General features: G+C 46.2%; 1 protein-coding gene across 1 annotated transcript in view; it reads left to right on the top strand.

The window, feature by feature from the left end:
• The first annotated feature begins 922 nt into the window (after window positions 1-922).
• Window positions 923-15,850, top strand: part of LOC149362189 (uncharacterized) — a 63,300-nt gene continuing 48,372 nt past the window's right edge. The window contains exons 1-5 of the mRNA XM_089572939.1: window positions 923-1,023; window positions 1,634-1,796; window positions 6,327-6,584; window positions 9,990-10,193; window positions 12,080-12,226. The gene's annotated coding sequence lies outside the window, so the exon portion shown is untranslated. The remainder of the gene's footprint in view (window positions 1,024-1,633; window positions 1,797-6,326; window positions 6,585-9,989; window positions 10,194-12,079; window positions 12,227-15,850) is intronic.

The raw sequence follows: 15,850 nt of genomic DNA, 5'->3' as shown, positions 1-15,850 counted from the left end.
TTTCCCGGATTTTTTTCTTTCCCAGTCTTTGAGTACATAGTGATTAGCTTTTCAGGCGCTGTAAATGCTCTTGCGACATTGCATCTCCTGGCTGTATATTTTAGAGAATAGGTTACTGGCAATGGGACTATAGTAGGATACAACTTAAAAAAACAGCAGTTGCTAACACTGGGCCTCCGTCCGCGGCGTCCTGTATTACTCCGCTGGCCAACCGCAACTCTAAACGAAATCAGCTTTTTAATGCTTGACTATATCAAACAATCCACGTGTCAAAATCCTAGAGCTTATCATTTTTTTCTTGTGATAAGCTTCTTGTTTACGTAACAAGAAACGTTTAAACAGCGGACTACTTTTTTGTCGCGTAGGAATTCTGTGTGCGGAGGCTGAATGTGGGCGGAGCTTCACTGCAGACTTAAGTTGTATCCGACTATAGTCGGTTCTTTTCTGATCTTACCCCGTGTGATCGTTTCTAATAATTTTTCTGCTGCTGACGCAAGTAGGGCAATTTTGTAACCGCTTCCCTAAGTCCGTCAACTTACGCAATGAGGATTTCTTCCTTAATGTGGTCTCAAGATTTCTTAACGCTCGCTATTAAACTAGATTTCGCTGCTTTCCTTTTACGAAGCTTTGAGTGTCCTGAGTCATATCTTGGTTGTCACATATCAGATGCCGGTCATACAAAACAAAAAGGAAAACACAGAAAGGGCGTTTTTAAAGACTTCCAGGCTCCGTCTCATGACGCACGTAGTTTGGTGCCGTGACTTTACACTGTACTTGCAGGGCTAGAAGATACATAGTGCATATTAGTGTCGTTGCTTTTGAAATAGCGCAGCACCGTAGTGTCTTAAGAACAGCCTACTCTGGCATAGACAGCACTGGCTTCTTTGATTACAGGATTAGAGAAGATTGCAGGATCCGCGTGGTGTGTGCCTTTGCGCGAGTGTTGTGGTACGAGGCCCTCTGGGTGGCGATGACTGCATTCGGATACTTCGCCACTCTGATGTTTCGGGTTCCGCTGCTGGAGTAAGTCACCCCGCACACTTGCACAACTAGATGCTTACTGAGGAGTCGGGGAGATGGTGAGGAAAAGCAGGGGCTCAGCCAGTTGTTAGCCAGTGGAAAGGGAAGAGTGGATGTGAAGGGTAAAGAGACGGGCGAAATACGTATGAAGGTAGGACGTCAGGATATCCATTCCACACAGTCACTATCCTCTGTGCAAGCGGCACGCTGAAAATGAATCTAAACAGTGCTTGTATGCAATAAAACGGAGACTTGAGCTTGTCTTAAGAAATGTTTGTAAGCACTTAGGGACGTCAATCAACGTGTACAGTGCTGCTGAAAAGCCGAAAACGTACCGTGAATTGTCTCCCAAAATGACAAGCGGGCCACGGCCCGGGGTACGGCACGAAGGCCTAAAGTTTAGCACCTTATTGGCTTTTCTGAGGAAGCACGAGGAAAAAAAAGCCCTTGTTTTGCCCTGAACATCTGACTAACGTTGCTCTGAACATTTTAGAGACAGTACGAGTGCATCAGCTGAAAGTGAAAGTTTTAGTCTAGTAGCTTCGCCTCGTTCGGCCAAAAGTTACAAGAAGCATTTGCTTACCGAGTGCCGTACGTCTGTTTACTCTTCAAGGGCGCTGCTAGACGACGCAGGCGCGCCGCAGAGGAAGGCGTCGACTGTGATCTTCCTGCTGGCATGCGTGGCCGACCTTTGCTTCTCCTGCTGCTTGGAGTACGCGGTGCTGCGTTTCAGCACCCAAGTGAAGGCTCTCATGGAAGGAGCGCTATTCACCAAGGTGAGACACTCATCTCCTCCTTTCTAATTTTTAGATTTTTCCACATGCCGCTTTTAGGACACCGTAACGCACAGAGGAAGAAAAAAAAGGCAATGGCGTGAATTGAGTAATAAAATACGACTTTCTCATGTTAATTTGCATAGGTTATGAGTGACACTCAGCATCATTACTGGAACCACGCACCTGTGGTGACCTGTGGTGTAGCCGAGCTGTACGTCGGCAGCGCCACCTTCGCGTAAGAGATGCCAGCTCGGAGGCGACCGGACGCGATTGCAGTAGCACTGGGCGGGAAGTCGGAGAAGTTCACGAGTATGTAGAAAGATGCGCTTAATATTGCGGGACGTGGGCGTTTTTTGTGTCAGTGGAGCTCGTGGAGGAGGACGCTCGGTTGCCGGACTTTGGAAGTGAGCGAATGGCGGTAAGGTCGTTAGATGCGCGGCAGGGAGCCGCTCCATAATGACTACCTGTCTTGGAGTCTCGAAATTACGGAAGCTTTGGAGAGAGCGGTCTTACTGGCCTCTTAGCGAGAGGGTTGGTGGAGCAGCCGTCCCCTGCGTCGTCACCAATATCTGGTGTCCCGTCGTCCGTGATGTGAGGCTCTTCTGAGACGTGCGTTCTCTCAGTGATGACGTGGTCACTTGCTTCACACCCTGAAGGAGTGATGTATCAATACAGGCGAACTTCAACTTGTCGTCAGTGTCCCTTTAAAAACGAAATGAAGGATGGTGATAGCACCATTTTAATGGCTGACGGCCTGGCGCGAGAACTCCCGTCCGCACCACTGCACAGTTCGTACTCTTCTAGCACGTCAAAATATTCGCGCGAAACAGTATTTTTGTTACTTTTTATTTGGTTATCTTTTCACTTCCTCGGCGCCGGCCGCGGTCTTACCACATTTCTCGCCCTGCGATACGGAACAATATTTCCCTGGAAAGATTCTAGCGCACAACCATTTCCAACGCATTCGAGGCTTCTGTCAGCATTTAAGGCGGCTTGTACAACCTTTGGCGGCCATGAACGGAGTTCTTTTGTAACCTTAGACTGCATCTAACACACTCACTGCCACCGCCGCCACCACCGCCATTGAGTTAGTTTCTTTTTCAGGGCGCCTCTTTGCGCTGTTCACAGCCAAAGTTAACACCATTTTTTTTTGTGTGCCATCCAGACCTACATCGGTACTGCCATCCCAGCCATGTGAAAATAATGCAAATAAATTTTTGCGCCCCACTGCGCGTACCTAAAAAAAAGTTTCTTGGTGTATCATCAGGACCAGGAGATATTTTTCAGTCCATTTTTATTAGGAGGTAACGAATTCCTTGTTAACTAAAGGAAGGGTTCGACAAGCCAGCAGCCAGAGGCCTTGAAATTCAGGTCTATTATTATCATGGCTTCAAAATACAGATTGAAAATACTCGTTCACTGCTTCCGCGATATTCAGGATATCACTACTCTTTTGACCGGATTTTGTGCGTGCGTGTTGTCCGTGTGTGTTGTAAGTGCGCAAATCTTCCTGGAGCGTTTGTAAAAGTAGTGTAGCTCAGCTCTGAAAATACAGTTTTTAAAATCCTTCATTTTTGTCCTAAGTTCTGACGGTCTGGCTGCAGTAAAGAAGGACAGAATGATATTTCAGCCCCACAGGCGATTTAAGCGAAGCTTTAGCTGCAGTATATCAGGAATGATACAAATGAAAAGAGAACCATTTTTGTGCGCTTTCTTGAAATCTATCTTAGAGTGCATTCTTCATCTGGATATTTAAAATGCGACTGTAAATTGTTAACGCTGCCTGTGTTTCTTTAAACCAAAGGGCAGAAGAGTTGTTCTGAGTAGTCAACTATGCTTTAATCTAGAGCCTAAGAATTTATTGTTTGCGTGAAGTGGCACTCTTCGCATTACACTGAATGTTAAAGAGAACCGACAAATTGTCGAAATACCTTGTAAAATTTCTACTGTAAACACCAATTCGCTGACAGTATGAGATAGAAACAAGGTCGAAGGTAAATCTTGAGGTCGAAGGGACACGTGTTTGTGCTTCCTCAACCTGTTTAAGATGAAAACAAAATCTCGCATTGATCAACAGTTAGGACTGGAGAAGGCCCAACGCAGAGTTCGTCTCAGTTTAACATGGGCAGATTATAGTCACAGCACAAGATAATGCGAGTGTAGGGTTTACTGCAGACCGGAAGGAAATCTTGCAGTGATTCCAAAACCAAAATGTGTGTGCCGAGCTGCACAATACCCCGATGAAAATGCTACACTCGCATGACCGCACCAGGGCCAAATTTATTTCATGGGAACAGCTGTAAAAAAAGTTGTCTACGGAATATGTTTCTCGATTATAGACCCAACACCCTCTCTTCCTTGAAGAGCCTCGATTCTGACGAAGTATATTATTTATTTATTTAATTATTCCATTACTATAGGCAATTACCCAGGCATTACGGCAGATTCAGGGATAAAATCGTGGATCCATGTTTCCCTGAGAAACATTACATCCCAGTTGTAACTATGAAGAAGGCTGTCAAGACATCGGCCTCGCCAACGACACTTCGGGCGTTGACATAACGTATAGATAACGAGATGGAACTAGAGGGAAATTTCGGCATTTGGGATTTGTTTTTTTTAGAACAACCTTGTCAATGCATTGCCGACAGAACTCTCTTTTCCAGCTCTTCTTCTCATCTAATGTGTTTTTCGTTGATTTTAACCTGGTTGAAAGATAGCGCAGCTTTATCATCGTTGTACCGGTTGTCCTTTATGTAAGCCTATGGTTCTTATTGACTGAACCAAAGAAGAGAGGGCCTCTGAAATGCTTAATCTAGTGCACTTAAAACCACACCACAGCTTGTTTCTGTAGCCGAGTACATAAATATTATTGTACAACATTTGTCCTCTTTACGCTTACTTATTCCGCGGAATATGGCACATTCCTTACCTTTGCTATATCCTGAAGTATGTTTTAGAAATCCCCTGTTCCAAAAATTTCGACACTTTTCTCTTGACCTCCTGTAAAGGATGGAGCATTTAATTGTTTAAATGCTTATTTTCGTTTTCGCCTTCAATATCAGAGACCGTATACTTTTAACAGAACGCTGTGAACAGTTCCAATAACTTTCGATTTTCGGTAGAGAAACTTAAGACTGCTTACTCGACACCACCCGAAGCGCTGTACGAAGAACGGTTGCACCACAATTTTAATTCTAAAATTGGTTTGTGTGGAAAGGAAATGGCGCAGTAACTGACTCGCATCTTGGTGGACACTTCAACCAAGCCTAAGTAAGGGAAGAGGGAAAGAGCCTGGAAAGGCATGCAATTGAAAGTGAATATGTCGTCTGTTGGAATCTCTGTCGCCAGCTAGTCTCCAACTTGACTAGCACATGTCAGTCATATGCAACGAGAAATAATGTTACACGATCCGCAAAGCTGTACGACAAACAGTTGCGGCGCAATTTCGGTACGAATTTAGTCGGGAAAACCGGCGCCACATTGAGGTCGGCCAGTGAGGAGTTATATAGACGAACAATATGTATATGATTATCTGATATGGTAGTTCTTGCTGTGTGCGTCTTACGTCACCCTATTAGTGCGAATGCACTAACCGATCGGTAGACCCTGAGTAAAATCTTGCGATGTTTGTGCGACCACTGCCGACGATGCTGTCATTCCACTACGTCGTTTACACTCCTAGAGACCTCACTTGCCTCGCTTGGCTGATACCAAGATAGGCATACCAGGCTGATGCGAGGCTGATACCGATACCACGTGACAGCGCGCTCCGTGCGCCCGGACGCGCCGTGATTACAGCGCTCTCATCCGTGTGTTGTAAAAAACCACTCGCATCGCGCCTTTTGTGCTGCCCAAGACGGAGCTTCGCGTTGCGCTTGGTTACAAGATAAGCGCCAGTGGGTAAGGGCGCCCGTTGAATGAAAGCGCGGCTTCCGTTTCTGAGGCGATAATTGCGCTCTCACGTTAGCAGAATGCATGCGGAGGAACGATGACAATCTCATGAGTTCGAATTTGGTAGCAAGATCCCAACAAGCAAAAACGCATGTAACAAGCTTGATAACGTCGTGCGAATTACGCTGAAAAACGGGAGCCACGAAAAAAACCAAAGCCACCGAAGGCAAAGCTCGCCGAGAGTTGTTTGGCAGCATCAAACGAGGCACGGCGGGGTTTGGTTGACGGCAGGGGTAGCTTGAAATCTTTCCTTCCCGGTCGTCACATCGAAATCCTCGCACTTCCCTGGTGGTTTGAGGAGAAGCAGAAAATTAAATCGTTGTTGAATTCACTGTTTTAAGTGCTAACGCGCAACACATCGCATGCTTCACCTACGGCCTATATTGATTTGAATCCTTGAATGTCACAGAATTTTCAAAAAGTGGTGCAGCTACCCTTCTTTAAGGAAATGTCTTTCTCCTGGTCCCTTGTCTCGATCGGAGGTGAGCTACGTACATGACTATGTGGTGTTCTTCTAGGTATGCGTCCTTTCTCAAGAACCAGCGCAGTTCAGTCTTCTCGATGCGCCGTTTGCAGACAACGCGCATGAGCGCCCACGCGCTTTCCAAGTTCCCGGCGGGCCATCTGGTCTCCCTGGTGGGCGTCGACTGCCACCAGCTGTGCGTGGCCGTCATTGTGTCTTCGCAGACGACCAGCGGCCTATTCTGCCTGCCCGCCCTGCTGTGGATGCTGTCCGAGAGGACCGGAGCTTTGCCGGTCGCCGCATGCGTCGTCTGGCAGCTGCTGCTGCTAGCTTGCTACATACCGGCCTCCCTACTGCAGGCGGGACTGTGGGCGAGTAGAGCCATGTGCGACATTCGCTGCTAGCCGCTATGTAGCTGGCTCGCTTGTTCTAGTGGTTAATTTCCGCTGTTTTCATCGAGTGCAGCGTCCAGACGGAAACAGCAGAACGCAAACTGCGTGATGCGAGATTAAACTCATTCATTGGTTTAGTATCATTTGTGGTGTAGAGAGGAAGATGGGCAGCGGCGATAGCCGCGCCGTTAGCGCACGCCGCGAGATCGTTCTGTTGACTGTCGGAGCTCGGAATGCCATTTTTGCTAGCCCCCATCAGGCTCTTTCTCCTGGGAATCAAACCTGTAAATCCCGTTACAACTTGGTGGAGGTGCTAGGTGCGTCTTTGGCCTGCAACTTGGAGCTTCGCAGCCAAAACATCGCGTCAACTTTGCCCACCGATGCCAGCCACCTATCTGCCCCTTCGACTACGCCCGTCGTTTGCCCTGTACAGCCGGACCCAGTCATCTTTAGCGGGTCGGAGCATAACGGCGTGGAGGTTTGGCTTGCCTCCTACAAGCGGGTAAGCGGCCACAACCGATGGGGCGACGCCATGAAGCTAAACAAAGCGGTGTTTTACTTGTAAGACATGGTCAGCCAATGGTACAGAAACCACGAAGCAGAATTCAACCACAGGTCGGCCTTTAAACCTTTAAACGGGCCTTTTCCAGTATCTTCGGACGCCTTGTCGTGCGGAAGGTGCGCGCCGAACAGCGCCTGTGAGTGAGAGCCCAGCTGCAGGGTGAATCGTTCAGCAGCTACATCGAGGGTGTAAATAACATCTATATATGGGCGGACTCGCCTACGTGCGAGGCGGACCTGATCAAGAACGTTCTGAAAGGTATCGAAGCTCATGCATTTCAGATTATTATCGCCCGGAACCCCACCACCGTTGCCGAGACGCTTCGCTAAGTGAGGACTTCGCTAAGTGAGGACACCGCTATATGGTTGTTCACTTCATACAGCTAATGCGCAGCAAATCTCGCCTTTGGCCGCCTGCGCAGCCAGGGTCATCGGCTCCTTATATACCGTCGAATTCGGCATTCTCTCATCGTGCTCCCGTGGCATCATTTTAAGTAGGGACTTCCCTAACGTGAACCACTCATCGACTGCGCTCGTGCCGAGGCAGAACTCCCGTGCAGCGCTGCTTTTCCTGACGCTTCGTCTTTTTCACGGAGCAAACTGTCTGTGGTTGACGTCATCGAGATTCCTCCGAGATAATCTGTAACTATCGCTGTCTTCTGCTTCTATGCACCTGACGGCTCCGTCGTCTTTACACCGTCTGACGTCTTCACCAGTCGCCACGGTCAGCCTCTGCCATTCACTGCGCTCACTGTCCAAGAGGGCTGCAGCATGATCTCATTTTGCAGCCCTTTTCGGAGCACCAGCTCGTTTCTCCGTGGCGAGTGCCTTGGCTACATTCAGCTCGTCGACCCCTTGCTCGCCCCCGCCCGTTACATCAACACCTGTTTCCTTCTTACCCATTCTCTGACTTTGGAAGCGTCTGACTTTGCAACGGGACTTAAGAGTTGAATCCCAGGGAAAGCAGCCTGAGGAGAGCTATCCAAAATGGCAGTGCGAGCTCCGACATACAACGCAACGATCACCAGCCATGCGCTACTACTGCGGAAGCTGCCGCTACCTATCTTGCTCTTTACAGTGCATTTGAAATTCATTTTAAGCCGTGTTAGATTAACTGCGCAACGCCTGCTGCAGTTCCTGCACAACGATTACAGATACCAAATAAATGGGCACTTGAGCAGATATAAATAGGAAGATGATGTGCTCGCTGTGATATATGCGAAAGATATATGGTTTTCCCCTTTGTAACCGAGGATAACGTCGCTAAATATTTATACTTCCGTTTTTTTCTTTGTATAGAAGAAAGGGGAAAAGTAACTTTATGCCATTTTATACGAATTAGACAAAAAGACAACGCGCCATCGGTGACAGTCGGATCAACAACCTTTGTATATCGTCTGTAATTCTCTAGCAACGCAGTCCCATGTTGTGTTTAAAATGGGTACCGAATGAATGTACTATCGCGCTCAATATGAGTTGCAACGCGCGGTCATCGACCGGGGTTCGTTCCGTGGTGTGCCTCCTCCAAACAGCCGCTCGGAATTCTGGGAGAAACTGCTGTTCCAGGAAACAACAGCACCCCGCTCAGGAAATAGTTTCTCCCAGAATTCCGAGCGGCTGTTTGGAGGAGGCACACCACGGAACGAACCCCGGTCGATGACCGCGCGTTGCAACTCATATTGAGCGCGATAGTACATCTGGGAAAAAAATAAAACTGAATTAGGTTTGGTTTGGTTTATGGGGTTGAACGTCCCAAAGCGACTCAGGCTATGGAGACGCCGTAGTGAAGGGCTCCGGAAATTTCGACCACCTGGGGTTCTTTAACGTGCACTGACATCGCACAGTACACGGGCCTCTAGAATTTCTCCTCCAAAGAAATTCTAGCCGCCGCGGCCGGGATCGAACCCGCGTCTTTTGGGTCAGCAGCCGAGTACCATAGCCGCTGAGCCACCGCGGCGGCCTGAATTAGGTATACACGCTTGCCCCAATTGGTTTTAAAGATCATAGGCTTGATTCTGATATCATTATACGGAACGAATGCGTTGACTGTATTTAATGTACCTGAGCTGTTTTGCTTCGGCCTTAGTAGTTTTTCTTGCTCTTAATTATTTCACTTTAACCCCGTTTCCTTTGTTCTCGGCTCATTGTTTGTGTACCTTAATTTACTCATCGTCATTACTTTAAAACATGCTTTAATTTATATTTGACCATAGTTTTGTATAAATTCATTCTTTCGTTGTGCTTCACCTTCCGATTGTAACATGCACGTGGCGATAGTTTATGGGAATGGTTAAATAAAGGCTGCTCTTTAAAAATCTACACCGTATACTGCTGCTACATATCCTCAACACGTTTGGTGCTATTCTAGTTTATACTATAACATATGCTCTGTAGTACCAAAGTAGCGCTGTAATGTGGGGCAGTAATCAACTATGCTGAAAGGATCAGCTAGTATACGGGATGCTGCCCCCTTACATTTTGCGTTGTCCGTCTTCTCGATAGACCAGCAGTGGAACAGAGAAAGGATCTAGGCTTTAGGCTCACATTCAGCAGTACAGGGGCTTAATAAGGATGCGTTTACCTTCTTACTGGGTCTTGAAGGCGTGCGTTGATCTATTAGTACAGAAGAAAAAAGAAAGATGTCAATTCTATGGTTCCAATTCACGTAACTCAAGGCAAGCATGCACTCGTCCTTCGTGTTGCGTTCTCCGCGCTTGCATTGAACCGCAATAACTATCCGTCAATATTCGCCTTCTTTAGTGGTTCCACACAGAGCGGCGGTACTAATTCGGCTCCGAAATCTTTATTTTCCAACGCGAACAGAAGCGCATCATCCACCACCGGGATGAGCGACTGAAAAAGATGGCTGACACACTATCCTGTGTGAGGCTGATCAAGCTGTACGCCTGGGAAGATGCTGCAGCCAAGGCCGTGCGTCGCTTGCGCGAAAGAGAAGGCTCTTTTATATTCTTCGCCAACCTGCTGGATGGGTTCATCGACTCACTGCAGGCGTCCTCCTGTTCCCTGGTGAGCACGCTATTGACCCCTTTCTTATTTGTTTGTAGCCGCAACGACATGACGAACTTTCTCAGCTGCAAGCGAACTCACCTTCACCTTACCTCCAAAATGCTGCTGATGGATTAAAAGATTTGGAAGGACTTTATCGACATTCCCTTTCAACCGGGAAGGTGGCTCTTCGTGTTTTTGCGCCTCTTGACAACGGGATCCGATATGCCATTCGTACTTATTGTTTACTTTTTAATTTACATATTTTTAACTCGATGACGCCAATGCTGGAAAAGGGACAGGAAAAGAAAGTGAAAATCAAAATGTCAAATATAAAGTTAAGGTCCAGGTATTTATATTTGGATACTCTGCAAATTTTAATCTTGAAAGGACTACAATATAGCGAGGGAGGTGGGCATCTAGAAAAGAACACGAAAAAAGTATAGGAGAATTTATTATTTGCCAATCCTTGCATCACGTTTCCGGAATGTTGAGTTGTCTGCCAAGCAGTGTTGGGAGTTATGGCTCTTACTGGGGTTGTCAGTTGGCCGAACTGAGGGTGTAGGCCTCACAGGCGGTTACTTGCCTTGTGGAAGGGTATTGACCCCGTGCTTTACGAATGAGCCCCAAGGGTGTCTTCGAAGCTAGCGTACATGGGACGTTACCCAGCGGCTCGACCAAATATGTCACCAAGAAATGGTTTGCGTACACAGGGGAGGTTTAGAGAGACGGGCTAGGACGCGCAGAGCAGCAGGGAGCTCGGGAGAAGGAAGACGAAAACCGCTAGAACTTAGAATATACAAGGTAGCCAGATACCAGAAAATACAGTTCGGTCGTGTGACGGCGTCACTGAAGTGTTAAGTAGTGCGCTAATAAAAGAGTTACGTAAGTGAGCAAACCATGACACGAATCCATACGAGTGCTTTGGCAACACTCCGCTTGTTTTTTGGCGTTGCCATAGCGCGCTGATTTTAAGCTTGATAGCTCTCGTCTGCTGCTTATTATTTTTGCATTATGCATGGAAAATAGGACCGACGGGGTATCTTGATCGATTTCACTTTTAGTGGACGCCGAATGACTTTGCAAATGGGCGCTATGTATTTGTTTCAGGAATGAATGAATGCTTTTTATGCACTGCGTTTGCTTTCTTGCTTTCATTAACGTTGATAAGCATTGCTTTTACTTTAGAAAAAGCAGTAAAACAGTGCAGCTCCTTTACCCAGAAAACAAACGCTACATCAAAAGCAAAAACGCCGCCCTGCACCGCCTTGCGAGGCAGAAACCCAGTCAAGCCCACTTCCACTTTATGAGACTTTCCTTAAAGAAGGTGTGGTTGCTGGCTTACGAAGCGCCACCTAGGCGTGCTTGGAATCCTTATATCTACATACAGGTGGTACAAATCTTCTACAGTCAATGCCGACGCCCACATAGCATTTAGTATTGGTGCACGCCCTTCTAGATGACCCCATTGTTTCAAGACATATTTGAACCACCGCAAATCTAAAACAGGTGGCCTGCACCTAATCATTCCTACTCTTTTATCTACTAAACCCTAAATCCCCTCTCCTACATCTTTATTGCGTTCCTCAAAGATGTTGAATACTCATAAAAGAGAATATCAAGACAATAGGAGTCGGCAAACGGTGCTGTGTACCACAACCGTATTTAGCACATTCGTTTAGGAATAGTAAATGCTATGCGCTTTTATTTAATTAGTTCACAATGCCAAGTTCCCTGAATTTCAATGGGTGTATTATGAACCTAGTGTAAATGAACGAATACAAATGTTTTTTTTTGCAATTCTGTCTCATGAATTTCGCCGGAGTTGTCCCAAGGTTGGGTGAAAATAATTGATCGGACTGCGCAGCTCTCAGTCTGCAAGCATGCGATTTTTTTTTTGTTTTCAGATGATAATTATATTACTGGGGACGTACGCCACCGTCAACAGGCCTGGGATGATGAAGCCAGCGTACTGTTTTTCCTCCATCTACATGATCACCATCATTGAAGCAGTGTTCCTTAACATGGCCTCGGTGCTTCGCTACCGGAGCATTGTATGTATGCCATACTCCGTTCCTTTTTTTTAAAAAGTGTTGTAGCAAATTTGAAACGCCAACAACTTTAATCGGAGAGAAACCGCAGTGATTAAGAAAGACAGGCAGATATTTCGGGCGGTCCACGCAGCTCCAAGCTGAAACAGCCGGGCCAGAAGGTTGTCTGTGTGTCACACAATACACTTTGCACAGCAAAATACTCGTTTTTTATACGATGAGGCTTCAATGCCAGTGTGAAGCCTTCGGAGTGGTCGCAGGTAGTATGGCCTACAAGCTGTATAGAAGCAATATACGCTCATGATAAGTCTGACCTTATTCAGGCCGGCATTTACCGCACGTTCTCAGCCAGGAAGGACTACATACGACACAGGGGATGGTGTAAATGTAATTTTTACGAGCTGAAAAAGTCACTAATTTAACTGGGTTCAAAGCCTGCGGGAACTAAATTTCGTGAAGTGAAGTGAAGAAGCGTGGACGTGAGAACGCTTTTGGACGGTGCAATCACACCTCATAGCTACCACGTCCTCACTGATGACGGAAGTAGGGGAGTCATCAGTAGATAGAGAAAACACACTAACGACTACCGTCCTCAAGATGGAAATTTCAGGAAGTTATCTAATAAATCACGACTCTGCCATTAAATGCATAGGTCTAACGATTACTTCGAGTCTTAAATGGGATATACATCTTAAGGAACTCGAAATCATACAGAAAATATTTGCTACCTGCACAAGAAAATAAAAAAAGGCATCCGTCGGGCATGAAACTTGAAGCATATCGCACTATAGATTGACCAGTTCTACAGTATGCCTCTGTGGTTTGAGAATTGCACCATGCCAAAAGCATCGAGAAAATGGATTGGATATAACGGCATGCAGTCATATTCAGTTTATCCAGTTATCGGAAACGTCCATCTGTTACTGATATGTTGAGTGAGAATTATTTAAAGCCACTCCAGTTGAGCAGGCAGGTCGCAAGCTTAAAATTTTCGTACTTACTGTGTCACGACAAAACAGGATTGCCGCTTGAATGATATGTATTTTCTGCGCCTCAACCATCATCAAAGTTGAACCATACAAAAGTTATACGGCTATGTAGCGCCAGGAGCAACCGATTCCAGAATTCTTTTTTCCCTTACGTGGTCTAAAAATGGAATTGCCTCCCTGCTTTGATTGACCCTCTCCTGCTTCGGCAGCACTGCGGTCTGCAGTATTTGGAAATAATTAAAATGCGCGCCTGATTCCGCATTCCCTGCCGCGATCTGAACACCCACTTCCTTCGTTAACTCACCCTCTTCAATACCAAAAATCTTGTTCTCAAAATTGCTGAGAAGCCCTGTTGTTTTCTGTGGTTTTCGCTGCACTTCACTGATTTCAGGGACGGGACAGGGCTTGGCAACAGAGGCTTATTCGCGTTTATTTATCGGTCGACATCTTTCCCAGATTATTTGCGGGACCAATATTTTGCGACTTGCATGCGAGCTGCCACAGGCGCGAGAGTTAGGTGAAGGAAAAAATCTTCTACAGTAGTTCTTGAGAAGAAACTGCAGTGCCGCAATTTAAAAACCCACAAAACACTAACTGCTACTCTCTCCGGAACAAACTGTGAAAAGAATACCAGCAGAGTTATTCTTTGCATTGACTAATCGCTCGCGGTCAGTAGTATATCCTGCAGAAAATTATATGGTTTAGACGTGATCTACAGTGCGGTACATGCTGCGTAGACACTGAGGCCCTGAGGGCAATATATATAGGACTCTATCGATCGGTTACAGCCTTCTAACGAGAAGCCGGCTTCCTGTAGCTCAAAACGGAGCTTTTAAGATCTGGAAGGTGTTAACAATTTAAATACAGCTCTTTTCTTCACTGCCCATGTTCGCAAGCAAATTGCGGTGACGTCAGAACGAAAGTCAAACGCGGATCTCTGAGGGTAGGCAACGCTGCCATGCACTTCGAAGCGGTGATCACAGAGTCCTTCTCTGTCCTGATGTCACGGGCTTCAGTCGTGTCGAGGTCCCCTCAGTTGGAGTCGTGCAAGCTACCTCTTCGCATAACGCTTCTCACTATTACTTAGAAGGAAATGTGGAGACAACTTCTGTGTGAGTTTCTGAAAAAGCATTGTATTACCGCTGGAATAGCGCGAAGACTAGGTTTCCTGTTTGGCTTCTCTAGTGTTTGGCCGAAAACGTGTATTTTGCCTGCATTTGGATGTTTCGCCGCCATGCTCACAGCTGCGCGCAGATGAAGTTATTTTTGGCGTCGGTTTTTCATTTCAAAAACTTAGCTGAAGCATTATTCTGTTATAAAAAATTTACTCAATATCTTCGGTGTTTTCTGAGGGAAAAGTCGTATTATTACGGCTAAATCCGCGTTTCGCTGCCAGCTACAGCTGAGCCAAGTATGGAAGCTCACTTTCCTGACATTCCTCTGCCTCTTCATGGTAATTATGCGCAGCACCGCATATTTTCCCTTTAGGCAATGTTTAGAAACTCTAAGGCCTCTACGCAGCAGATGGACTGCAATCATTTGCTCGTTAAACATTTCCGTTAAGACACTGCTCGAAGGAGACCCATCTTTACTTGTTTGAATAATAGTTTATTGTTCAAGATCACAATTAACTTCGGGTTGAAAACAGACCTAGAATAAAGGAGCTGTGAGCAATCGTCTTTTCTCGTTCTTTGTTTACTTACAGAATACTACAGGCCCTTCTAAGCCCTTGCAGAGGGGGCGATACAGTGTAGTACAGACTGCTATTTTCTCACAGGAGTCAACGTTAGATTGCGCTGTCATAGGTAAAGCATTCCGATTAGCTTTAAAGCGAGGGAAGAAACAATACTTAAATAAATCAGTTCTGTTGGCGTAAGGAGCTAATGAACCACTGAGACAATGCGTCGTTGACCATGTCACGGAAACTGCCTTCACATATGGATGTAGGCGTATTGACAATTTGTTACGCCTGAGGAGGAAAAGGAATTTTAACTGCAAACTTTTCGTCCTATTTGTAACGTTTTAGTCATGCGTTCTTTTATTGTTGCTGTTGGTGAGCGCTGAGCGGTATTTCGAAAGGATAAATTTTTTTGTTGTTTATGGGGTTCAGCGATCACTGCTTTACTCTGCTGAAGTCTGGAGTCCAGGAAGCTGTCGGCGACCATCTAGTCCATGTTTATCCGCTTTTGCAGCAGCTTCTCCACTTTTTGCTTGGCGCTGCTGGCTTTCTTGTCCCAAGACGAGGCGCGATGCTTATCCAAATTTATTTAATATTAAATATAAAGTCTACAAAGGCCCCCTTGACCACTCCATAAGGCCCACCGTTCCCTTCTTCATTCAATTTTTCACAAGCGCAGACGAGTGCTTCAGGTAGTAGTTGAGTTGGAACAGATATTTAAACTCCAGATTTTCATGTGGCTATCGCAGCATAACCTTGGTCAATCTTTCTGCTCATTGTGCCTTGAATTCAGTCAAGGAGACAAACTCCACGAGCGTAGAATCAACCCCATGCCATGACGTTCTCATCTCGATATCTTTAAGTCGGAAGTTGATAACGAAGTCCGAATATATTGCGTTTGGAGCAACGTATATAACGAGTACCATCACTCCCGCAAGAGAGGGACTTCGATTCATCTAA

Source organism: Amblyomma mixtum, chromosome 2, assembly GCF_055824585.1.
Source record: "Amblyomma mixtum isolate Tamu chromosome 2, ASM5582458v1, whole genome shotgun sequence".
Lineage (NCBI taxonomy): Eukaryota > Metazoa > Arthropoda > Arachnida > Ixodida > Ixodidae > Amblyomma > Amblyomma mixtum.
The sequence above is the reverse complement of the archived record's forward strand: the minus strand, read 5'-3'. Positions and strand labels throughout refer to the sequence as shown.